This window comes from Cyprinodon tularosa, unplaced genomic scaffold (assembly GCF_016077235.1).
Source record: "Cyprinodon tularosa strain WSP-4 unplaced genomic scaffold, ASM1607723v1 ctg260, whole genome shotgun sequence".
Classification (NCBI taxonomy): Eukaryota; Metazoa; Chordata; class Actinopteri; order Cyprinodontiformes; family Cyprinodontidae; genus Cyprinodon; species Cyprinodon tularosa.
The window spans coordinates 823991-850823 of record NW_024038962.1 but is presented as its reverse complement, the minus strand read 5'-3'; the positions used below and the strand labels follow the sequence as shown (position 1 = coordinate 850823).

The following is a 26833-nucleotide window of genomic DNA, read 5'->3' as shown; positions in this document are numbered from 1 at the left end:
GAGCTCATTATTCCGGTTTGCAGCTAAAAATCTAAGAATTTGTGGTTTCCATTAACTTAGAGGTATAGAGAACAGTCTTTTATTTCCGGGTGGTTCATCTTAATAAGCGGCCCTCCCAATTGTCAATCATTCATGTGAAATGTTTACGTAAGGTGGTCATACGTGCTTGTCCTGTTAGCTATCTTTTCCTGCGCATGCACACTTTCAAGTGTATATGTTGTGTGCTACGGTTTCAGACACTCATTGAAACTCACCTTTCTCACTGCAGTTCTTTAAAAATGGCTAAGGATCATAAGAGAAAAAGTTTCTAAAAAATGTATCCGAACAAATGAAAGGCCTCAGAAGAGGCAGATATATCCTGGAATGCTTTGTGCGGAGAGCTCTCCTTGCAAAGCATTATGGGATTTGTTGTCACAGCAGCCTGCTGTCGCCATAGGCTTCCGTTATCCGACAACAATGACTATGGCGCAGGCACAGCGCAGTAGAGGAGGAGTTATTTGATCAACGCAGCAAAAAGCAGTGATCATCTGTCCGAACGGTCGGCGAACTGAGTTCAATATAAAGTCCACCACATAGTCCTTGCTCTATATAGTGATAGAGGAATTTGGGGGTTAGGGCAGACATTCGGACACAGTAAGCTTGTATGAGCTATGAGAACAGCAACTTTTAAACAGAGCGTGCACAAGGAGAAATGGGCTTGTGCATGCTCTTGCATGCATGGAGAGGGCAGGTCTTTTAAGTATTCGCGAAAATCCTCCACAATACCTTGAAGTTTATGTACATGCGGGTTACTCATCAGGACAATGATCAGAGGTACTGCAGCAAGACTAATGAATGCCTTTAAAAAAAATTTAGTTTTAAAAATTATATTTATAGATGCTGCCCAATGTGCATGGACTAAAGATAAAACAAGTTCAGTTCATTCTCCTTTTGTTTGGGCCCTGGTGATTTACTTTAAAACACAGGATTTCTTCTTATATTTGGAAACATCAGGATTAATGCTTTACACTAACAATTAACTTCAAAGCAAGCAAAATGGTAGCAAACATGTATCCGTAGTAAATTACATGACTCATTTTAAATTAGTTAATTCTTAACACTCCAGTACCAACACAAGTAATTAATGTGATTTGCATACAAAGCAAGTGCTGCCTCTCAATATCACCTGAGTTGTATTTTCTCTCTCTGTATGTTGTTTGCTGTATCATCACGGAAATATTGATTCCATTGCACTTCCAGGGAATCCTGATTGACCGCCACCAATAAAGTGTTAAGAGCATTCTGATGGGAGAGCTTAGAGCAATGGTGAATAGATCCAATAATGGCAAAGTGCTAATGTTTTCTTATGCAGGGTCATGCCTGAAACCCTGACATTGCTTGGATTCTACATGGGTAATGTGATTAATTTCTAATCATTCAAAGCCTTTGATAACAGATCGTCCAATTAGCCTTCAGCAAATTCAGGCTTATGGTCCCACTGTTGGGGCTGCTGTTGCCAGGGTTATTGTATCAAAGCATGCAACCTTGCTATTAGATCCAGGCTTCCTAAGGTAGCAAAAATGCACTGGTTTTGTTGCTTTGTTGGTTCTGGTCATTCTCAGCAGGATAGCCTTCAGTCATTCTACTGCATTAAAGGCACATATATATATATATATATATATATATATATATATATATATATATATATATATATATATATATATATATATATATATATATATATATATATATATATATATATATATATATATATATAGTACAGTAATTTATTTGTTTTATTTTATATATATATCTTATTTTCGTAGAGAGGTTTTCTATTCTATTCTCTCTCTCTCTCTCTCTCTCTCTCTCTCTCTCTCTCTCTCTCTCTCTCTCTCTCTCTCTCTCCTCTATCTATATATATTGCATTAGCATGAAATTATGAAAATAATATTTGAAATTACAGATAAATCCCCTTTTAGAACAGGAAATTAAAAAAAAAATTGAGCCACAAAGGCTGTAATATAATGTAAAGAGTTTGGGCTTACATCACACTAATCTTCTCTATGATGGATGTACTTATTTATCATGAAAATGCAAGTGCAGATGGGATCGTTTATTTATCCTCTGTTGGTTTTATAGAGTGATTTAAACCCTGCTGACCTTAAAGATGAATGATTAAGGAACAATAAAAAATAACTAACATTACAGATTAAAGTAACCATATATAGATATATAGACATGAAGGCATTTGGTGGCTTCAGGCTTTAAAAGAGCCCTAAACTATTTATGTAATGACAGAAAGTAAATATACACAGCACAGTAGTTGGGCATATGGTAGATTCTTAGGTTTTATAGAGTTGACCAACATCATATGTAAAACGGGATTGTCACTTAAATTCATCAGCTAGTGAAGGTAGGTAAACAAACTCTTTTGGCATTAATGTTTAGAATATCAGAAGTATAATTTGTCAAAATATTGTAAATAAAGAAGGTACTGTATACTGTATATTCAGATGCGTTGAATTTTATGCATCATTCCCATGCTATTGTACGCCTCAGATGACAATAATCCCAACATTTTGTTCCTAGACATGACAATTCAAATGAACCAAAAATGAAATAAAACAACAAATTTATAAATTACTGACGATTCTTTTTATTAGTCAAAAAAGAGTTTACAAAGATGGAATCTAACATTAAATAGATTATGTGTTATACTATCTGTCAGACAAGCAATTAAAAAAGAACAGTGAACTATTCATTATCTAAATATTTGTCTACTTTATTTTGCACCTGCAGTTAAATTATTCAACTATGGAGCCTAGAAAATAAACTGTTTAATATGAACTGAAATGCTTTGAAATTTTATAATTATAAGAAACAATAGATTGTAATTCTCAGTTATCCTGCTTGAACATTTTGTGCCACAGGGACTGTCACTGTTAACTACAGGTGGAACATGGAAGAAGAATCCACTCTTCAATAGTCTCCATTCCGGACTTTGCTTCCCTCCCTTCATGTGAAGCGCTGCTTCATACGTTCACTGATGCCTCTGCAGCTCACAGACGGAGCGGCACAGGGAGATACTACGGTCTCTGGGACCTTACAGTGCCAGTGACGTGCTGTGATCAATCGCGACTTCAGATCTTTTTAAAGGAAACAAGCAGTTTTCGGCGGAAATCACAGGATTACTCTCTGTGGGGCTTTCTGACGGACTCCGGTCAGAGCAGGTAGGCAGCGAATCAGCATATTGCTCCCCTTCCGCTTCATGCATTCTGCAGAGAGAATTTGTTTATCTGCAAATAAAGTGATAATCTCTTTTATAAAGCATGCACTTCTGAACAGATGGACATCAGAGGGTAATAAACACGGCAATATTTTCCTATTTTGGCATAGAGATTTGTTAGATGCGCACAACTTTCTCCTTATTCTGGGAATTTGAAAAAAAAAATTATAATGTTATTTTTCACCAGACAAACTTGGTAAACAGCTTTATGTTAACTAGCACACTGGCAGCTGTTTCTACTCTCTCCATCTAAGTGATAATTAGGCAGTTGTAGAATACCCAATCACCCCCATCCGTGCGCTTTGACGGCAGAGCTGCGTCTGCCGTTGCGTATCTGGCATTTAAATATCAGGACGTGCTGCAGAAATCCTGTTTTCCTGCAACCCTCAACACGTATTGAATCAGATCATCCATCACTTGTTGGACGCTTCTGATTTATGCAGTGTAATCCAACTACACCTTCAGTTTTTCTTTATTTTATGTAAAACTGATTATATCCTCATTCCTGAGACATTCTGCCCCCCCCCCCCCTTTTTAATCTAGACTATATTCATCATTTGTGTATCCATGTCCAACTCATTGAGCCTCTTTGTCAACCATTTTCCTTCAAATGTAGTTTTTATTTGTCTCTGAGCATTTGTGATTACAATCATTAAAACACTGCCTCAAGTAGTATTACCAGTGCAATTCAGCAAGTATAAATTAACAACATTGCATCTGCAAATTACTCTCCAGACTGAATCCAGCTGCGATTTCAATGGATCACTTGTCTGATATAAACGCTTGACTGGTTTGTCTAGGAAAATAAAGTTGTACTGTTTGTCTGCTATTGAAGATGGAAATTATTCTATTAGGATATACCCAGTAATTAGGCAATAGTGTTTGTACTGAGGTGCAGAGCCAGGCTTATGCAGTAAAGGAGGCTGGGATCCAAAGATATTGGGAATAAGAGGTCAAAGAAAAATGCCAAAGCCCTAATTAATCAACTAAATGAAAGGTGAGGCTTGAATAAAAGGAGGGGGGGCATTTAAAGCTGTGTAGCTGAACTGAATTGCTTTTCATACTTGTGTTATCGTTCATTTTACTTCTCTATACCAAAAGCAGGCAGACATTTTTCTGCTTTCTTATCTCAACTATGCAGCAGTCCAATCCTGCAATCTGTTGATCTTCTACTGCTGGCGGTGAAACTTCTGAAAAGACCAAATGTGCACACTTTCCTTATTATTCACAAGGCCACAGCAACCTCCCCCACACACGAGGGACTATCTACTGTTTCTTTGACTGTAGGGGTTTTATTGTACCTTGGAAACAGAAGTTTTGCTTTTTCCCTGTCAAATGTTAGTTTTCATGCTTAACTCTTAATCAAACGCTCTTGCTACACAGTTCATACTTTTACATATTCATTTAATTGTTAAATTAGAAAAATCCATCTTATTGGACTGTAACCCTTTGGATTTTCTTGTTATTGAGGCCAGGATTTCATCTGCTCCTGAGTTTGGCTATTATGATCTTTTGATAAATATCTTGAACAGTCCCTTTTAAGGCCCAGTAAAGGTATTGTACATTATCAGCAGGCTTTGAAAACACTATTAGACTGCTTATATGTGAATATATGTTATTTTTATGCAGATTTTCTTTCATTTTTACTTGGTCAAAGACGTATCAGAAGGATATTTACCACGCATTTGTTTTAACCGTTTACAAGTTTCTCTGATGTTTGTTTAGATATTTTATTACTTGAATTGAGTGGTTTAAAATAGTAGTTACCTTTTTTATATGCTTATAAAATTGGTTGAATTCCATTCAGAAATACTTTTTGATCCTGAAGGTAAATAAAAAGTTGTTGCATCTATTAGGCCTGCTGTTGTTTTGAGGAAGCTCAGGGGGGCGACAGCCTTGTCTATCATTGCTCCTCATTTATGGAATAGCCTCCCAATGCACATTAGGGAGGCTCCTTCCCTGTCGAATGTTTATTTCTTTATTTTTTTTTCTTACAGAGTCCTGTCTGGCAATGTGGCAATAAGAATAATTGTCTTGATGCCAAAAGGAGCCCAACAGATTTTACTTTCACAAGTGGAGCAGTAGGGCTATTGCCATAGTGTTCCGCTTGTTAAATGCATATAAATTGCTTTATTATAATTATGCAGGGAGATTTACAGATTATATGGACACTGCAAAGTAAGTAGAACAAAACAGGAAAAACAGAAACAAATTGAGGAAAGAGGAGATAGAAGGGAGATAATGATAAAACATTTTCAGTCTGCTTCATCACCTGCAAAGAAATGTAAAAAGAACAGCACAACCAACAAGCATGATACGAGACATACAATAAAGTAACACCTTGAAACTATCGCTGAAGTAGTTTTATTTAATCTGACATGTACTCTGTGCCGAATTTTAAAACACGGCTCAAGACATGCTTATATTCACTGGCTTTCAACACTGGTAGGACTTGGTTGTTGTGACGTTGTTTATTTAGCTTTCTTATATTGCTGTCTTTTATATTTTTATGCTGTATTTTATAAGTTTATTGTTTTTTATTACTTTTTAGCCATGTTCAGCACTTTGTTTTCAGCTGTAGCTGTTTTAAAGCGCTCTACAGATAAAGATAAGGATGATGTTAATAGATGGAGACAGGCAGGATCTCCTGTAGTTGTATTCTTTGCAAAACCATAACCCTAACCCTAAAACACAATTGGCCTTCTTAATCAGCTATTTGAGCATCTTAATGACAGACTGACCTTGATTCCACCGAACTCTGAAATTAAAACTACTACACAGATAAAAATATTTTTTTTATATATATAATAGATATATAGATGTATATAACCACAACTACCCCCCCCCCCTTTTCTAACACCTCAGGATTTTCATACAAGAAGATTCTGCAAATCACTATGATGATAGAACTGTTACTCATGACTTGTCCCCCCCAAAGGTTTTATTAATGAAGGCCAAAAGTATCGGCTGTGTCGTAATGATGCTTCTTGATGACAGCAATGATGAGTCAGCCGTTACCGTGTTCTCCGACGTGCTGTAAATCCTGCTCGTGTTCTTTTTCCTTTGCCAAGTTTTAATTACGCCGCACTGTTGCAGAGCTGGGCCTTGTCAGGTCCCACTACATCTTGCTCCATCTCTGTCACCTGCTTTACAGAAAAGGACATTTTCTTTTTTTCCAAGACTTCAATCTCATGATAAGAAAACTTAGTTTTGGATGAAAATGTTTTCTTTAGGTGCTCCTGGATCAGTTCTCTAATTTAAAATTTCGTACTGTCTAGAGCACTTTTGCTTCTTAGAGTAGCAGAGCAAGAGCTGTCAGCATACCAATTTAATTTCCAAACTTTTTTTTTCTTCTCTTTTATAATTATTCTAGAATAGAAGACACTTAAGCTTTAAGTGTTTTTGTAGGAAGTCAAACACTGAGATTTACGCTCTAACTTTCAAATATAAAATGAAGTCTGAGATTTTTAAATTACCCAAGGTAAGGTCTTGTGTAAATGAACAAATCTATTTCTCCTGCTATCAACAATCTTCCTTTAATACACACAATAAAGTAAAAGGGTGTTGTGTAATGATAATTTTCCTGTTAAAACACGATAAAGTATGCAGTCTTGTGGAATCAATATGGTATAGAATGCAAGATTTTTGCCTCAATATTTTTTTTATAATGTAATTATTTACACTAAGTTACTTACTTAACAGGAATAACTTCTCATGTTAAGAATATGTCAGAATTAACAAAGATATTTTAAATTTTTTCAAAAAAATATATATATTTAGATATATATAATATTCTTTAATCATTTTCTCCTCCTTTATGGCAATAAATAGGGCATTTTATTTGCTAATATCAAGAAGTATCGTCAACATGCTTTTTGTCAAGGGACACTGTTAAATCTGAGGGGAGAAGTAGGGAAAAGGAAAGGGAGACATATTTGTATGCCTTTCAGCAACTGGAGCATGCTCCTACTGCAAAAGGCCAGTGCCATTGTTGGGTAACATAATCCACCAGGGAGGCCTTAAGCCGGAGACTGGGGGAGCGCTGCCTTTATCAAAGTCTCCGTATGGATGCAGATGCCTTTCAGTGCTTCACTGTGATGCAGAATGCTAAGCAACTGTTACTCAACATGTGTGACAGAGTGCATACATACCAACATATTTATGAATTAAAAGAAAAATCCTCTGCCTGCTTGTTTAAAGAACTGTAATAATTGTTGCAGCTCCTGATATATTTCTCTCCATGATGTCAAGGTGAGCAGATGTATTGCTGAATGTGGATATACAAATGGCTCCCATGGGAGAAAGCCATCCCATAGATGGCAGTGTGTGGATGATTTTAATGAAGTGTTGTGGAGTGTATGGTCATCTGCAGAATTGCTGCAGATAATGTGTCTGTGAGAAGTCTGTTTATGGTTATTGTGGCTCAAGATTGATTTTTATATGGACATCTGCTTCTGTATTGGATTCCTTTTGAATCTAATAGGCTCAGACATTACTACTCACAGGCAGAAAGCATCCGTTTACAGTAGATTGACGGCACTGAAAAAGCACATTGTATGCCTGTTTTTAGAGATCCAATAATTATTCAATAAAAAATGTGTATTTGCCAATGATGTAATTTTAGAAATACATGATTTTAAGTGTCTTATATCTGCATTTAAGAGAGATTATTCAGAGTTCAGTTTCAAAGCTTATGTACCAGAAGATTAACAAGAATCTGGATATTGTATCAAAAAAGCCTGGAAAACAAGCTCCAGCAGATATCAGAGATATGTGGTCAAGGATGAAGGAGATCACAGGCTTCAAGCAAAAGGATAATCAGACAGATGGAATTCTGCACAGAGCCAGAACTGAATGCATTCTTCAACGGGTTCAGTTCAGGAACAAGCTCAGCATCTTTCTCTCCTCCCCACAGTCACATGGATATCCTGCACTCCTCTGCCACTGACTGTCCTGTTTCTAGTTTGTTGTCAGCAGAATCAGAATATGGTGTTGCTTCTTCCACCTTTCACGTGTCTATCTCGAGAAGTCAAGTAAAGAGGCAACTGGACTGAATCGTAAGAAGTCACCAGGTCCTGATGGTGTCAGACCTAGAGTCCTGAAGGCCGGGGCATAGCAACTCAGTGGGATTCAGCACCTCTTAAACCTTAGCATGACCCAGGAGACAGTTCCAGTGAGATGGAAGACCTCCTGCCTTGTTCCAGTGCCGGAAAAGACTCAGCTAACAGTCCTCAGTGACTATATGTTTCCCTGACATTCTACCTGATAAAGGTCCTAGAGAGACTTATGTTGGTGTACCTAATACCTATCAAGACCCCCCCGCAGTTTGCTTATCGCAATGGAGTTGGAGTTGATGATGCCATCATACACCTGCTTCAACAAACCCACTGTCAGTTAGAGAAGGCAGACAGTACTGTGAGGATAATGTTCTTTGATTTCTCCAGTGCATTTAATACAATTCAGCCTGACGTACTTTGAAAGTGAGATACTTCAGAAGATTCAAGTGGGGATATCAAGAATTGACTGGATCAAAGACTAGCTGAGAAAACAGACCACAGTTTGTTAGACTGAAGGGTCAGCTGTTTAATCAAGCAGTCAGCAGCATAGGAGCACCACCTTTCCTTTTTACTCTGTACACGTCTGACTTCCCGTAGCAGAGTCCGGTAATCTGCAGAAATACTCAAAAGACTCTGCGGTCATTAGGTGCATCAAAGATTGACAAGAACTTGAGTACAGAGAGCTAGTGAACCGCTTTGTGGCATGCTGTGGAAATGATCATCTGATCCTGAATGTCAACAAAACAAGGGAACTTATTGTAGATTTTAGAAGAAACAGGAACAACTTGAATCCTCTCAACATCAGTTGCTCAGTAGTGATTATACTTACAATCAGAATATTTTGGGGTCATTTTATCACTTTTTTTTCTTAAATTCAAGCTAAACTCATCTGATGGCACTGATCATACTTTAAGTGACATCTCATACACTGAACTGAACAGAGACTATAGCCAGTAACTTTTTTGACAGTGTCATAGGAAGCATGAGTTTGTCATGCATCCATAGAGTCACAGATTCTAACCCACAGATGTTGTGTTCTTTGGTAAGAAGCGTCACCCGCTTTGCCTACAGATGGCGATTATGAGGGCCCAGTGGTGCCTCTATTTAGCAGCCTTGCTTCTATCAGTAGCCACTGGGGCAGATGTGGCTACAATGTAGCTTGCCACTATCGGTGTGCGCATGAATATACAGTGTAAACTGCTTTGTGACTTGGAAAAATTGCTAGTTAATTACAGACCATTTTACTTAATGAGTCTAATAGGGACATAATTTGAGTGATGGCTCTCACTGCAAATTCATTGCCCCAATATTTGCAACCCCTGTACAGAACTGAAGAAGGCTTTTACTGTGATTTGCCTTTTACTTAGTTCATACATTTTTCTGGAGTCTAAACTTTTGACCATAGAAACAATATTATAAAAATTTAATACAATACTCTATTTCCCTTTGCATCAATAAAGTATTTTTGCATTGAAATGAATAGACTTGAATTGATTTAAATAGAAACTGGCATATGTCTAGTTACGGCCTCATGTAGCTGAGTTTTCTGAAAAAAGAGAAGGCTTACATATACTGTGACTAATAAGGGATCTGTATACACAAACTTTGATATGTTTTTGTAACGGAAAATTGCAGCTTTGAGTTTTTACGGATATTGACGTGACACAATATCAGCATCAACCGTATATACCAGGCATCTCCAAAGTCGGTCCTCGAGGGCCGCTGTCCTGCAGGTTTTAGAGTATTCCCTGCTCCAGACAAACAGCCTTCAAGAAAACTCTTCATCCAGTTGTATAAACTGAACTTTTCAAACTTGATCAGAACATGGATGATTGAGAATCTTCATAGACATGGTTTTAAATATATTTTTTCCGTATTTTGCAATTTCAGATTTTTGAAAAAAAAAAACAAACTGGAAACATGAAGGAAGATTGTTAGCAGATGTATTTCTAAAAGTATATTAACAAGTGCAAACGATGAAAATTCTGGGTTTTATTAATCTGCATGCAGAAATTCGGGCATTGATTTGAACACTTGTCTTTGAGCCTGACAGTAATAAGAAAAGCTGATGGAGGCCTTTTAAAAAAAATAAAAATAAAACATTTTTACTGATCCTTCTGTCTTTACTGCAGATGCTGCATATCATGGATTAATAAAGAAGTTTCCATCAGAGCTATTTGCAAGGATTATATTTAGAAATGGAAGTAAAAGAAAAAAGAATTTTTACAGTTTATTAAATACTGAAAGTTTTTTGTTTGAGAAACAGTTTAATAAAATCTTGCTACATCTATTTTCAATTACAAAGAACATACAGTAGAAACTTAAGGACTTTACTCAGATCTTGTCTCAACTTGACAGTATAATAGCTTTTGTTGTCAACCCCATATTTTGTAAGTGGATTCAATGTGTCATAATCCCCTGGTATATTGTCTAATTAATTTAATTGAGCATATTTTTATTTCAGTTACTGGGATGTAATAATCAGCAGCCCATGCTGCTGTCATGTCAGGATATTTAACCTAGTACACATGTCATATCCAACAATAACAAATTAGTATATTTCCACTGTTTCCAGATCCTGATGAGCAAAATTTGCACTATGAATGTGTGGGTGACCTCCATTTATTATATTTCATTTGTACACAATTTGGCTTAACAGAATGATAATCTCATGTAAAGAGAAAACTCATCTAAAAACACATAGGATCCAGATCAGTGAAAAATGGGTTCAATTACAAGTTTGGGAGTTTTGACTCATGTGGTTGTGATAATAGTTTTATGTATACCAGAACTACGACTCACCAGCAGAAAGAGTACTTCTACTGACCTGTCAGTGCGTCTTCATGCCACCGCTCTAAACAGTAACCTGCAGCAGCTGCCAGGCCGCCTCTGACTAGCTGTGACAGGAAAGGGAGATGGATGATGAATCAGACGTATGACAAAGATCACCCCGGCAGTGATGACGACTCTTAGATTCCGGACACTGTCACATAGTGAGGGAGTGTGTGATCACAGTTAGATGTGATCACACACTTTAAAGTTCTTAGCCAAGTGTGCAGTTTTTGCTTTCAATGCTTATCCGTTTTCTTTAAAAATAATAATTATTAAACCCACTAGGCATGGGCATGTGTTTGTTTTTTTACAGTTGGATAACTAATTATCATTGTATTTACAACGATTAAAAAGTGATTTACTTGACCTGATTTAGTTTAGACAGAGTACCCATTATTTCTATTTGTAATATTAATAAGCTGAGTACGATAATACTGATAAAGTATATTGTCTAAAGTATTTAATCACTGACCCAAATAATTGAAACAAGGCGTTACAATCACTTCCTGTGCCACAGGTCCATACAATTGAACACCCTGGCATGCAGATTGTTTCTACAAACATTTGTGCAATAATGGGTAGTTCAGTGAATGCTAGTGTACTGCTGTGATAGGAGCCACCTGTGCACCAAGTCCCGTTGTGAACTTTCCTAAATATTCCTAGCCACCTGTAAGTTGGATTATAGCAAAGTGAAAGCTATGTGTAGAACAGCAACTCGGCCATAAAGTGGTAGATCATGTAAACTGACGGAGCAGGAGGGAGTGGATTCCAACAGCCTAGTCTGTTTTTCGATTTTTGTTGCTGCATCCTCTGAAAGATCCAACCTACCTGGACTAGGTCCTTCGAAGGCCGTGAAAATAAGGAGGCCAGAAGAGTTAAGCTACAGAATCAAACGGTTCGAGTCTTCCCCAGCTGTCACCCCCCCCCCCCCCCCCCCACTCTCGGTGTAAGCTCTGTTGCCTAGCAAATGTGACAGTGGACTTACAAAGCAGGCAAAAAATGGATGTTGAACTTCTTACAACTGTTCTGTGTTCTAATTTAATTTCTAAGGAGCTTCAGCAGCAGTACCGTTGTTGCGGATATCAGATTTGTAATATCGCTCCAGAGATATTGGAATATGTGCTAAAATGTCAGCTTAGCGTGAAGGTGAGTGGGATGGATTAACAACAGCTAGGTTAATACCGTGATGAAATAAATCTTTTTATGCAGGGCGCCTCTGGGCACATTGCTGTCCCCCTCAGGACACTGGCTTGTGCATCATTTACGCTATGTATATGCCCAAAATTGAAAAAAAAAAATAAAAAATACATAGAATGTTCACCGTATGGCAGCGTTTTCGAAGATTCTGGGACGTCAGGCAAATGCTGACTAAATCGTCAAAGTGTTACAGGGCCCTAAGCGATTATAATCTTAGGTCTTCAACCCTGGTAATCAGGACCCTCCGTCCTGCATGATTAAGATGTGTCTGCTGCAGAAAACCTGAAGCAAATGGCTGCTTATCCTCCTCAACGGCCTCCAAGGGCTGCAGAGGCCACTTAATAAGCCATGTATTTATGTCAGGTGTGTGGAGCTAGGGGACACCTAAAACATGCTACCTGGACTAGGATTGATGACCTCTGGTTTATATCTCAACTCCATCTCTGAATTCATCTACTACAACCCCCACCCCCAAGAGAATTAGTGGCCTTAAGTCATCCTAATGCCAGGGAGGTCCAGACTATCATGTGTCCAAACATTCAGGTAAGCCTTTGTGAGCTGAGATCCTGTGTATTTAAGGCACTGAGATTTATTTCAAGAGCCCATTACACAAGATAAGCTGGAAAAGGGCTCTGAATGATGCACGGGAGACTATTTTTAAATCAGAAACCCAACATGATGTTTAATGATAGCTTATGTTCAATCTGATTTTTTCTTTTTTTTTTTTAGCATAATGTGATTTTAGTGAATCTTATCCTAAGTCTGAAAGAACCATGTAGATTGATGCCTTGTACTCTTTCTAATACGGGTTCAAAAACGGAGTCCCCATTATTATCTTGATCTCATCCTTTACTAGGAAAAAGAATGTAAGCTATGGTGTAAGGCAGTCTGCAAAAAGGTTTAACACAGATGTCTTAAGTCTAGCTGGCATCAGTGCAGGCTGAAAGCCCCTTTGTGTTCTTGATTTTAATTTTTGAGAAAGCCCTTCAAGCACACTGACATGGTTTCCAGTAGCAAAAGCTGAGAAGCTTTTCCTGCATTAAAACCTTCAGCTGCTCATCGTCCTTCTGTGCTCTTCCACCATCTTCAGCTGAAGCCTGGTATCAGCCAGTTTTTCAGTATAACAGTAATATGACTATAATTGGTGGATTACAGAGCTTAAGCACACCACTTCTAATTAATTAGGGCTTATACATCAGCACATTTATACTGAGTTTGGCATAGCTCCCTTAGCAAAATACCATCACATGGCAAGATTCATGTCAACGGTAGTTTTTACAACCACACTGATGTGACTGCAACATGTAAGCCTAATAGATAATTTATAAAGAAAGAAGGTGTGTGGCTTGATCTAATCATAGCATGGTGATGGATTTTTATATTGGGGCCCATGAACTGTGGAATGTCCATGTGACGAGAGGCAGGGCCCTAAAACTCTGCCAGATTTCATTTCACGCTCTGCAGAGCACAGCTTCTGAGATGGTGACATTTACATGGCCCTCTATACCACCACTAGTTGCTGCTGGCCCAAGGCAGTGGCTAAATCGGGCACAAGAGCCTATGAATAAGGAGCCAGGGGAAGCCATAGAACAATGTGTAGATGAATAATGTGTTGTGTAGAAGAATCACACGAATAAAGAATTTGAGAGAAATGTATAATGTTATCATTATCTTCCATTTTAACAAATTCATTATTTTTCTTTATTTTCACTTCTGATATAATACCATATACAGTGTCTTGTAAAAGTTATCATACCCTCTTTTCTAAATTTCATCACAAAGTTTTTATTCTTGGATTTTATAAAACTGATTGGAGATCCCAACTGGTGGTATGGAGTCTTGAACCAGACTCAAATTGAGTCTTATTAAATGGGTCATAGATTGATTATATAGGTTATTTGGTGCTGGTCCTTAAGGTCTCTGAATAGGGGCTGGTCCGGGAACCCCTGCAGACGGGGGCAAGGAGCCAGTGGAGACGGAGCGACCGAACCCGACCCGATAACGGTAGCTTGGACACCGGCGGCCCCGTGCTCCTCCCCGATTGCCTTACCAGCCTCCCTCCTCCATACGTAAGTTACACCGAGGACGGGATGCTCATGGCTCTCTGCTGAGGTCCAGTTCAAGATTTGCAAAGAAAGGAGGTGTCAATGGGGTTTGAACATCTCTGTACGTCCATTTCACCGACCGAACTATCATTATTAATCTATTACAATGTGAACTCGGTTTTGCATTCTATGACCCCTTTAAGACCCAAAGCAATTGTCAGTAGATTTTTTTCATTATTCATAAATGAGAGATTCCATGTTCCTTCTGTAAAGACTTTAAAACCTTTTTGTGTTGATGACAAGCATTCATCTTTGCAATTACAAAGAAACAAAACAAAAACAATACTTGCTGGGCCGTGTCAAGGTAGCAACGTAAACCAGGAAACACACCCCTTGACTAATGCACGAGTTTTGTCATCTCTTTAATGGCCATAACATCTGGGAAAGTTGAACTTTCTCCCAACATAACCTCCCGGTATACTTCAGATCTATCCAAATGAAGCTGTATCATCCAAGCACAAAATCCCCCTTTAAAATTGAAAAACACTGCATTATGTAAGTAGATTAATGCAGTGAGGGACTCCAAAGATTCTATATTGGGAAACTTAAAAGCCTCCTGATGTATTTTTCCAGATATATGGACCAAACACAAGAGAGCCAGCTGGACAAGACTTGGTTCTTCACCTTTACCTTAAGGACAAGGTACAATCTATTGAACACCAAAAGGTTTCTATTTCAAAACAGAGGAAATGGTTCTAAAGAGAGGAAACAATTCTAAACATAAGGGTGGGCCTCTGGTTTCTATGAAAAAATTATTTATATATATATATATATATATATATATATATATATATATGGCACAGCTTTGGGTCTTGTTTCCAGTCAGTTTCAAACCATCTCCAGGTCTGCAAAGCATCTCCTTCTCCCAGGTTAACAGCAATGAGGACATTTGACATACAGTCGGGTCCATAAATATTGGGACATCAACACAATTCTAATCTTTTTGGCTCTATACACCACCACAATGGATTTGAAATGAAACAAACAAAATGTGCTTTATCTGCAGACTTTCAGCTTTAATTTAAGGGTATTTACATCCAAATCAGATGAACGGTGTAGGAATTACAACAGTGTGTATATGTGCCTGCCACTTTTTAAGGGACCAAAAGTAATGGGACAATCTGCTGCTCAGCTGTTCCATGGCCAGGTGTGTGTTATTCCCTCATTATCCCATTTACAAGGAGCAGATAAAAGGTCCAGAGTTCATTTCAAGTCTGCTATTTGCATTTGGAATCTGTTGCTGTCAACTCTCAATATGAGATCTAAAGAGCTGTCGCTATCAGTGAAGCAAGCCATCATTAGGCTGAAAAATCAAAACAAACCCATCAGAGAGATAGCTAAAACATTAGGTGTGGCCAAATAAAGTCTTTGGAACATTCTTAAGAAGAAAGAACGCACCGGTGAGCTCAGCAACACCAAAAGACCCGGAAGACCACAGAAAACCACTGTGGTGGATGACCGAAGAATTCTTTCCCTGGTGAAGAAAACACCCTTCACAACAATTGGCCAGATCAAGAACACTCTCCAGGAGGTAGGTGTATGTGTGTCAAAGTCAACAATCAAGAGAAGACTTCACCAGAGTGAATACAGATGAGACCAAGATCAACTTGTACCAGAGTGATGGAAAGAGAAGAGTGTGGAGAAGGAAAGGAACTGCTCATGATCCAAAGCATACCACCTCATCAGTGAAGCATTGTGATGTTAGTGTCATGGCGTGGGCATATATGGCTGCCAGTGGAACTGGTTCTATTGTATTTATTGATGATGTGACTGCTGACAAAAGCAGCAGGATGAATTCTGAAGTGTTTTGGGCAATATTATCCGCTCATATTCAGCCAAATGCTTCAGAACTCATTGGACGGCGCTTCACAGTGCATATGGACAATGACCCAAAGCATACTGCGAAAGCAACCAAAGAGTTCTGTAAGGGAAAGAAGTGGAATGTTATGCAATGGCCAAGTCAATCACCTGACCTGAATCGGATTGAGCATGCATTTCACTTGCTGAAGACAAAACTGAAGGGAAAATGCCCAAAGAACAAGCAGGAACTGAAGACCGTTGCAGTAGAGGCCTGGCAGAGCATCACCAGGGATGAAACCCAGCGTCTGGTGATGTCTATGCCTTCCAGACTTCAGGCTGCAATTGACTGCAAAGGATTTGCAACCAAGTATTAAAAAGTGAAAGTTTAATTTATGATTATTAATCTGTCCCATTACTTTTGGTCCCTTAAAAAGTGGCAGGCACATATACACACTGTTGTAATACCTACACCGTTCATCTGATTTGGATGTAAATACCCTCAAATTAAAGCTGAAAGTCTGCAGATAAAGAAAATCTTGTTTGTTTTATTTCAAATCCATTATGGTGGTGTATAGAGCCAAAAAGATTAGAATTGTGTTGATGTCCCATTATTTATGGACCTGACTGTACGTATGAATTCAAAAGTGCAGAATGGCATTTTTCAGGCAGCTTAAAGCTTGGAACTTTTTTGTTTTAAAAACAAATATTGCATGACTGTTTGACAAGGATCTTATCAAATAAAGATCAGTACTTTTACACAGAGACTAGTTTTACTAAATATGTATTCCTGGTATGTGAAAAAAAATTGTCTTTGTCTAAATGACCATTTAAAACAAAATAACATTCTCCACATTTGGAATAAACATTCTGGATGTCTGTAAACTAAATTCAGATCTTCATATTCCTCATATTACTAGTCAGCATTTGTATTATTTTAACAATGAAAAAATGTATTTCATATATCAGACATGGGCAAAGTGGAGTCAACAAGTCATCTCCATGTCATGTATTGATTCTACCCAGCCACTGAAGCAGGTGAGTCCAATCTTCACCGTGAATTAACCTGTGCAGATTGGACTCACCTGGTTAATTGGCTGGGTAGATTAAATACATGACATGGAGATGACTTGTTGACTCCACATTGCCCATGTCTGTCATATATCATAAATACACATTCAGTCAAGGTGATAAATGTCACAACGGCCATTTAAAATGTGTAAACATTTTTGGATATATATAAAACTTAATTCTTACTAGTATAATTTTGGTTTTTACTTTCTAAAGTTCAGTTTCTGCTACAAAAATGTAATTTAAAAAAATATATTATTACAGCTAATGTAGCGGGTGCAAAATTAGCGCCTGTCCCTTTAAGGACGAGGGGTCTCGTGTACGTGGGGGAGGGGAACGTGCGGTGTGTAAAATAAGGAGGGAAACAGACATAAAATATAGAGATGGACAAAAAGTTAACCGGCAGGAGAAAAGTTTGGAGCCAATATCGCTGATTGAACGAGCTAATGAGCTAACTCCGTTGTGTTTCGAGTCGGTAGGCCTGGAGTATAGTTGTGAAGTTTAATATCGATTGGTTCACCGGGCGTTTACTTTATTACTGTGCGGAGTAACGGCTACGGGTCCGGTGGGGTAAACTGTTGTATGCTGTTCTACTGGATGGGAATAGAAATCAGCGATATCCCAAGGGACTATCCGACAACATCAAGAAGGAGGTAAAGCTATAAATGCTAGCCTAGCCGCCGCCTCCCATAGAGTGTAGCTTGCAGCTATTTTACGGAATTTGGTTGTGGGTTGGTAACTATTCATACACATACACTCAACCTCCACACGCTCAAAGCACTGTCCATAACATTTGCCGGGTCAAGTGGACTGAACTGAACTGTTATATCTGTTTTTACCCGTGCGATACACACCCGTACTCAAGCAGACTCATACACACAACGCTCATAACGCTCGCTGGGTCGGCTGGACTAAACTGAACTGTTGAATTTGCATTGACCCGTGCGACACACACACACACACTCCTGCTGTGGTATTGGGAGAGACTGTTGAGCCGCTGAGCAAGCCTCTGCCACACACACACACACACAGCTGCATGTACACACACTTGCACGTTACTGTGTGCTGCTCAGCCCACTGCCAGCTGCCAGGGCAGATGTTTATGTCTGTTTGAGAAAAGGTTTGATGGTTCTTTGTGTTATAAGTTGATTCATATCGCCTGAGGTGAATTCTTATACCTGTGCGAGAGTGTTTTGATTTTTTTTCCTTTATTACAGTTTGATTATTATAACCAGTTTCCTCGTCTTATTAACTGTTTGTGCTATATATGTGTCATATAATTAGTTATTGTACAACTTAAGTGAGCTCTAGCTTCTAGTAGTGTTCTCTTTACTGACTTTAATTGAATTGTGGTCAGGTTACTCTAATCTGGGGGTAGGGGCGCCTCACTTGGGAAGCCGGCTTAGGATAGTAGTGGGGTAGTGACGGACGTGCTGGACCATACCTCACCACATACACCTTCAGGCAGCTACTGTACTTTACTGAAGCCCACTCTACCAAGCCTAGGTGAGCTACCAAGACAAAACGTGCTGCCACAACGGGAGTATTGAGGCCTTTAGGTATTGGGCGTGGGGGACCTAGATCCTTTCCCGTTCGGTACTCCCCACGTTTAGGGTTAGTTAATCCCCCTACAAGGCGGCGGTAAAATCCCGTCCGCTACACTAAGTTTAAGAATGTGATTTTTATCTGGAAGAATCTTATTTAGTGATCTACAAATGGAACAATAGAGAGAAGAGTGCTTTTAAAAACTGTAAAAACAGCCTGCCACTACAATCAACTTCATATATACTTATGCATTAACTCAAGCAACAATCTCTTCATTTGCCATCTTCATCTCCTTTATAGCTGTAGTGCTGTTTCTGTCTTTTAAACACATTCTCCTTTATTGTATTTTATGCTTTTTTTTTTTGTTGCATTTCTGCATTAATATCTCTAGTTCCAGTGGGGTTCAAATAGGCACTTCCTGTTGGCATAGTAACTTGTCGAGCTGGTGCGCCATTGATAATAGCTTTTTTTTTATAATTGTTGCGTTCATGCTAAACTCTGACTGGCTCTTCTTGGAGTTGATTGAACTAATTCATAGCAACCGTTGTGAAACCGAAATCTCAGAGTTCCCTACCTTAGGCTAGATCAATTTAGAGTTGCGGACTTGATTCTGTCTGGATGTTTATTTGTGAAAGCTTCTTAAAAACAGATTTTCCTTTGTTTCCTCCGTACAAATAGGCACCACTTGGTGTTGATGCGTCATATCAAATCAAGCTTAAATACATTGAAGATTGGGGTTATAACTTGACAGGCAGGAGCCCTTTTAAGGCATTGTTTATGCAAAGCTTTAATTTAGCCGAGTCACCTTCTAACACTTTTACATTAGTAGCCCCCTCTGGTTGTTTATAAAGCATTTAAAATAAATCGTGCACCCTGTCAACTTATATTTTACCTCTGTTTTAATATTTTCTTTGTATTGCATTTGTTGGTAAACTTTAGGGTTTCAATATTTATATTATTTTATATATTGTAATTTATATGATTATAATAAGACCACATGACTGGAGGTACACTTTTATGCATGCAGACAATGATTAGGTGAGAAAGTATTCCAGCTAAGGAAGGCAGCAATTTTCTCATCTGAGGTGTTTAAAGAAAGAAGAACACTAAAGTTATCAAAGTACAACACATACTGGATGCCAAGAAGGATAAAACAAATAGCTATTTGAAATGTAGAATGAATATTGGTGTTGACTCAAGCAGGAGCTAGAGCTACTTAAGTAACTGACTAAATGGTTGCCTGAGTGAGTGTTGGTGGAAGATGGTGATGGTGTCCAACAATGTTGATGTCTGATTTTGCTTGGTGCAAAAGCTATTTTCAACCTCTAAAAGAACAAAGTAAAGGCTATTTTGTTATTTTTGTTATTGCTTTTTTGAAGATGAACATCATTTGAGTTTGTTTATAGGCTTTATACGTGACTAGGATCCTTTAAATTCCTGGTAACATATTTAAGCAGTGTATTTACACATACAAGCTGCCCTGTTACTGCATTACCAATGTATACTGAGAGCGCAAGTATGTTGGGGTGGGCTGGGGGGCGGGGTTTGGGGGAATATTGCTAAGTCTGTAAGTCCAGCTTTTCCAAAGGATTATCTGTTCCAAAGACCAACTGCTCATCTCTTGACCAAAAGGTCATCATCATGTCAGTGCCAGTGAACCAGCTCTATTCAACTTCACTGTACTCACTCTATCCCCCACTTATCCGCATCTACCACTAGTTGCTTGCTGTATTGCCCAGAGAATAGTTAAAGAGCATAACCCTGTCCTCTTATTAAGAGCTGAGTTAACCACTGAGTTGAAGTAATGCAAATTGAATGTAAACAATTAAACATTTCAGACAGCAGTCAAAGTAAAGCTTTATGCAATGGGAGAATTGTTGTACTTCTGACAGCTTTCAATTAGAAGAAAAAAAGTTACTTCGTTTCCAAGGAAACTACTAATTTCGAAAAATTTTTGACAAACTTAGTTGTTTTTCTTTATTCCCTGGCCTTGACTAATCAGTCATCTCAATCAACAAAAAGCTGTTATATAAATAATTTGACATGTATTTCAGTAATATGTGACACTATGACTACTCTGGCTGCATAATCAGAAACAAAAGGGTAAAAGGCAGATGGACATAATGAGTGGAGTAACTTGAGAGCAGGTGGATGTCAGCATTGTACATGTACGTCATTGGTCTGGTGAATCAGTGCAACTGTCAGGCAGATGAGTGTGCAACACATTCTCCCTTACCAACATGTAATTCTAGCTTTGGTGCATGTTAACTGCCACTAGAAGGTGGGAGCAAACTTAAGGAATCATCAGTGAACATGCGTTCCAGTAGTGCAGCAAAGGTAAGAATGGGAAGATTACAGCTGCATAGGAGATGTGTGAATGCATGGTGCATAAGTGCAGAGTTGTTTTTTTGCACAGAAATAAGTGAAAAAATGAGGTTGCAATACAGATGTTGTATTCAGTTGGTGAAATTGGCACTAGCAGGTGAAATGATTAAGTCTGTTTCTTTAATTATGATTTATTAGGAGCAGGATTTCAGTCCTAGTGATAGTTTGTGGAATTGTGAGTGATAAACTTTTAAACTTCAAGCAATAAAAACATATTCATATTCTGAGTGAGAGATTCCTGTGAGGTTATCAGTAGGTTACAGTAAATGGAGCAGCTGTAAAATAAATATTCAAAAAGCCTCAGGCCATAGGGGAAGTGTTCTGCATCTAAAAGCATCTCTGACTGTATTAAACGATCTTCCAAAAATATACCAAATATTGTATAAATACTGCACAGTAATTTGTACCATCTTACCCATAACTTGTAAAAGTGTCCCAGTCATATTGTGTGGCCTTTCAACTACTCTCTTTAGGGGTTTCTACAGCTAGTCACTACAACTTACAGACTTTGCAGAGTTTTACTTCTCTAACATTTCCTGCTGAACCCAGATGTCACAACAGGGATCCAGGTATGAGGATGCAAACCTAGCCAGCTACACCACAAATGGACTATTCAAGTCAGTTTATTTATATAGTGCTAGCTCACAGCACATATTATCTCAAGGCAATTTAAAGAGACAAGTCAACTAGATCAGACTTTTTCAGTTTTCTATCTAGGGAAAACAAGCTGATTGAAATGACTTATTGACTCTCTTACATCAAGCATGCATATAGCAACAATGGATAGGAAAACTCCCTTTTAACAGGAACAAACCTCCAGCAGAACCAGGATCAGTGTGAGTGGTCATTTGCTGAGTAGACTTGGGTTCCAGGAAACAGAAGCAGAAATTAAGACAGAAGCAGAGATACAAAAGGCGACTATTAACTAGCTCCACATGTGAAATTGTCAAGGAAAGACAGAGCCAGCCAGACAAGCTCCGAGCCATCTGCAAAGTCAGAGGAACAAAGAGACCTTATACAGTTAACCATAGTAAGAGAAACAGGACTACACTGATAAACAGGCCACGCACCAACATCTATAAGGTTTTTATTGCAGTAGCACAGCTGATTTTTCTCTACGGGATGGGGGTCACAGCGAAACAGACCAGATAAAGCTACTAAGATGAGAAAAGCAGAGGGAGCATAAGGTTAGAGGTTAAATAAACAAATATTGCAAAATTCGATAATAGAGATAAAATGAGGCAGAATGATGAAAAAGGGGTCCCTTTGTCCTCCAGCAGTCTAAGCCTATAGCAACCTAACTATAGAGATAGCTCAGGATAACCTGAGTCACTCTTATTCTGAGCTTTATCAAAAAGGAAAGTTTTAAGCCTAGTCTTAAAAGTAGACCAGGTGTCTTCCTGTCCGTCACTGACTAAAACTGGTAGCTGGTTCCACAGGAGAGGAGCCTGATAACTAAGGACAGGCACACACTGTACAATACTTTCAATCTTTGTACTAAGCTACATCTCAAACTGTACAATGAAACCGCAAGGTTTTAAAGTTCACAGCTCACGATGTACAGTATGTTCTTACACTGTACTTCGCAATACTCTGATGTGATCTAAATGCTCACACTGTATGTCCAAGGATCTTCATCCCTGAAATCCCAGAATAGTAAAGCACTACAATTTCTTTTTATTAGGATATTACATTTCTAAATATTGTCAAAGCAATGTATTTATCTGTCCATCTGTTGGTGCTATGTGTTTTTGGCCTTTACAATATTTGTCAAAAACCAAAGGTCATAGATGTATTATTCCGATTATTTCTTGGCTTCAGGTAAGAATAGTCAATTTATGCTGTGTAGTGTAACATTGGTTACATGCTACATAATTTGGTGGGCCACTATACTGTACCTTTAAGAGAGAAAAACTCTCTTTTCACTCATATAATCAGCATAAAGAGTCCTTTTATTCAGATTGCCTCTATGATTAAATTGTTTATTTATCACACAGCAAAGCTGGTAGTATTGAACTTTTTTTATTTCGACCAAAAGGGTAACCTAAAATCTATGTAGAATCACAAGAAACGGTCATGAAAATGTACATAATTTCAGTTTTTTATGTGTGTTATACACATTAACTCACTTCTTGTCAAGGAACACAGAGTAGTGATGTTTCTTTGGAAGGCAAATAGGCAATACAAACCTATACATTTTACATAAGAGGCACACATTCACACAAGACTTTATTTATTTATTTATTTATTTATTTATTCTTTTTCCAATTATAGAGAAAAAACTTGTCTCAGTCACTAGAAGAAAACCAGGGTTATTATCCTCCATATGTATACTTCTTGTGTCCAAGACCTGAATAGGACAGTGATATTGTTACAAATTACTGCAGAATAATTGCAATCACTGCAAACCGGGAGAAATGGAAGATCCTGAAATTAAAATATCCTATTTTTTCACATCGCTATGGTCTCCATTGTCACTCAGAGGTTGAATAGTTTAGTTTAGCAGTCTCTAACTGTTGCCTATTTGAAGCACCTTTTCTCATTTATACCACATGAAGCAATCTGGATCGTGAGAAGCTATTTATATCACAACATTTGAATTTTGTGTGGAAACAAATTTGTCACGTTCATCTCATTTCCCCTTTACCCTTGACATCCACATCCCACACTTTTGTGACAAAGGAGTTTTATCTGGATTTAACAGTAATTAAATTAGCAGAGAGAAAAGGTCACATGTGCTGAGCTCCCTGTGCTTGCAGAGGGAGAGTTCTTTGCTAATTGAGCACAAAAATGAACAGACAGCTGGAGGTCAGGAATCAGCATGGCCCTGTGGACTGACTGATGGGTTGGGGGCTGTTTATCCGGTTTTGGTCATCACGTCTTTTTAGATCTCTTTTCTCATCAAGCTTTTTTAGAGGGTGTGCCGCTTTGTATTATAGGAAATGTAGCAATAAGAAACAATTAACTATGGATTTGATTTTTGGAACAGCAGGTTTTAGGGGTTAGTGTTTTTAAAAAGAGGACAGAAAATGTGTGAGGATTATTAACAGACAATAAAGTAACCAGCTTTGAGGAATGATTTCAGCACCATGGACAGTGCTAATATTATCCGACAACATGGCAGTTTGTTTTTATCTGTATCCCTAAACTGTGTTTCCAACCCCTAAAGCAACACATCCATACACACATTGTTAAATACAAATAGGATCTGAGAATAGCAGGAATCTGATGCTCATCTTTGGATTAGAATTCCAGTAAACACACATTAACAAGATTTGTCAAAGGAGTGAACTTTGATTGGACTTTATCCTTGAATTTATTTGCATTTTCACTTCTAATATAGACTTCATTGTCTTTCAAAAGGTATAACATTTTTAATAGAATGTAGTTTTCTTATTCAACCCCCCCCCCCCCCCCCCCCCCCCCCCCCCTTAAAAAAACCTGGGCAAAGACTGTCGTGTTTCTTCGTTTACTTCTTAAAAATCGATGAATACTATAGTATCTAGGTCAGGATTGTCAATTTCACTTCATCCCTTGCAGGTTGTAAAACCATCAATAATTTGAAAAACATTTTTTTTTTATATGATTAGTAAGAAACATGTCTGTAAATGTTACCAAATAGAGGCAAAGCGGCCACTCGTGTGAATGCTAATTATTTTTCCTAGAAAGTGTTTAAAAAAAGAGAATGTACTTTCTTTGAAATGTTTTTGGAGGAATCCTGGAGTCAGGCTGAGGCTTTACATTTGTTATGGAATGCAAAAACATATAGTCATTGCATATTGGCCTGTGATGTAGTGCCTTTTAACAGATAATTTAAGATTTTAAAGCTGGTTTACAATGAAAAACCTTTATACAGATTATAGTTAAGTTATTTTGCACTGAGATGTCTCTGTATTACATCTAATTAGCTCCAATATAAATATAACCAGATGATCAAAAGACAAATTCTCTAAATGTTGCTGTTTTTCTTCTATGGGATTGCTAGGAAGGTCTTAAGATAAACTTCCACAAGGCTCATGTTTGTACATCGCACGGTTTGAGAAAGCAAACTGTTTCTAAATTTTTCTACAAAAGAATGTCTCTTTAAGTTTCAATTTTTTTATTGTATAGTTTTGTAAATATGTTTAACTATTTATATATTTATTTATAGACATTTTTTCTGTTGCATGTCACCTAGATAAGAGAGTTTAAATAACTAGCCAGTCTCACAAAGCTGGGAAAATCTGGGGACATGTCTTTTGGAGTTCTGGTATCCATTGCAATAATCTCTTCCATTTCAGTGCTGCCTTACTTCAATTTTAATCTCACGTACCTATAAGAATTAACTGACTTATTGTATTGAAAGCTTAAGTATTTATATATCGAAATCTTGCTTTATGTCTAGGTTCATTCTATATAAAATTATAGAATATAGCTGAATATCTTTTCACTTTAATTTGTGAAGAAAACGCATCACTTCCTGGTTGGTCTCCTATTCAGGGAAATCTGTAAGTGTAGAAGAGAATAATTAGAAAGTTCTATGTCAGGATCCTCAGTTTTCAGGTTTTCCAGAGCCCTGCAAATGACTATTCTGTGTTAAAGCGGAGAAAGATCTAACATGTGCAGAACACTATCCATCAAGCACTAGGTTCTGACATCCCTGATATAGACCCTTAATGTTTTTGACAAATATGTTGTTAAGAAGAGAAAGTGCTTTTACTTTATTATTATTTTTGTGTGTATTCTGTTTGCTTGTTTTTTTTTTCCTTCTTCTTCTTCTTCAGCTGCTTCTCATTTTACCAAGAAGGCTAATAGTAATCATGAGAGTTGAAAGCATGCAATGCAGGAATTTGTGTGTAGCATCAGATCTCCTTGACTGTTCTGCCACAGAGACAAATAAAAACAAGTGCACATACAGCAGAAAATGGCTTGGTCATGGTCATCACTGGCCAACAGCTTGGAGTAGCTGTGACAAGTAGGGGCATGTTTCTTCGTCTCTAAGAAACAGAGCAGGAAAATATTTTAATGATGCTGCCTTACCAGCATGCATTTTACAAAAGTTAAATCAGCTTTGACAACTAGATATTTAATAGCAGATACTTTATCTAAAGGATTGCAAGGTTTTCATTTAATCATTTTAGTCGAAAATGATTTGGTCTTCTAATATTATTTAAATCTATATTAAACCATCCAAAACAAATTACGCAAAGCAGCAGCCATGTGCTGCTAAAATATATACATTTTTAGCAGGAGTTTTGATCGGTGACTGGTCTGGAATTGCGAATGAATGGAAGTCAACTTAAGCCCTCATAAGGATAATAAAACATGCATGTGTATGTCTGTATTTTTTATGCAAGGCCAAGGAGGAAATACAACAGAGGCCATAAAAAATGCCATTCTTTGGATCATTCTTGCGATTTTAATATTATCATTCTATAGTGAAACAAAAAAATAACACCAGAAAAGCAATTTTAAAAGAGTAGGACGGAGAGTAGAACAAAAAGATATTTGTGTTCAATTGTGTGTGATTAAAAGTAAAAACAAAAAAACTCTCAGAAAATAAACTTCCAAGTGAAGTACACATAATAAAAAAAAAT

General features: G+C 37.8%; 1 protein-coding gene across 2 annotated transcripts in view; it reads left to right on the top strand.

Moving 5' to 3' along the window:
- Positions 1-3015: 3015 nt before the first annotated feature.
- dlgap1b (discs, large (Drosophila) homolog-associated protein 1b) overlaps positions 3016-26833 on the top strand; it is a 136845-nt gene continuing 113027 nt past the window's right edge. Inside the window, exon 1 of one of the 2 annotated variants that reach the window (XM_038289018.1) lies at positions 3016-3212. The gene's annotated coding sequence lies outside the window, so the exon portion shown is untranslated. The remainder of the gene's footprint in view (positions 3213-26833) is intronic. The other variant, XM_038289017.1, reaches the window with a different exon arrangement.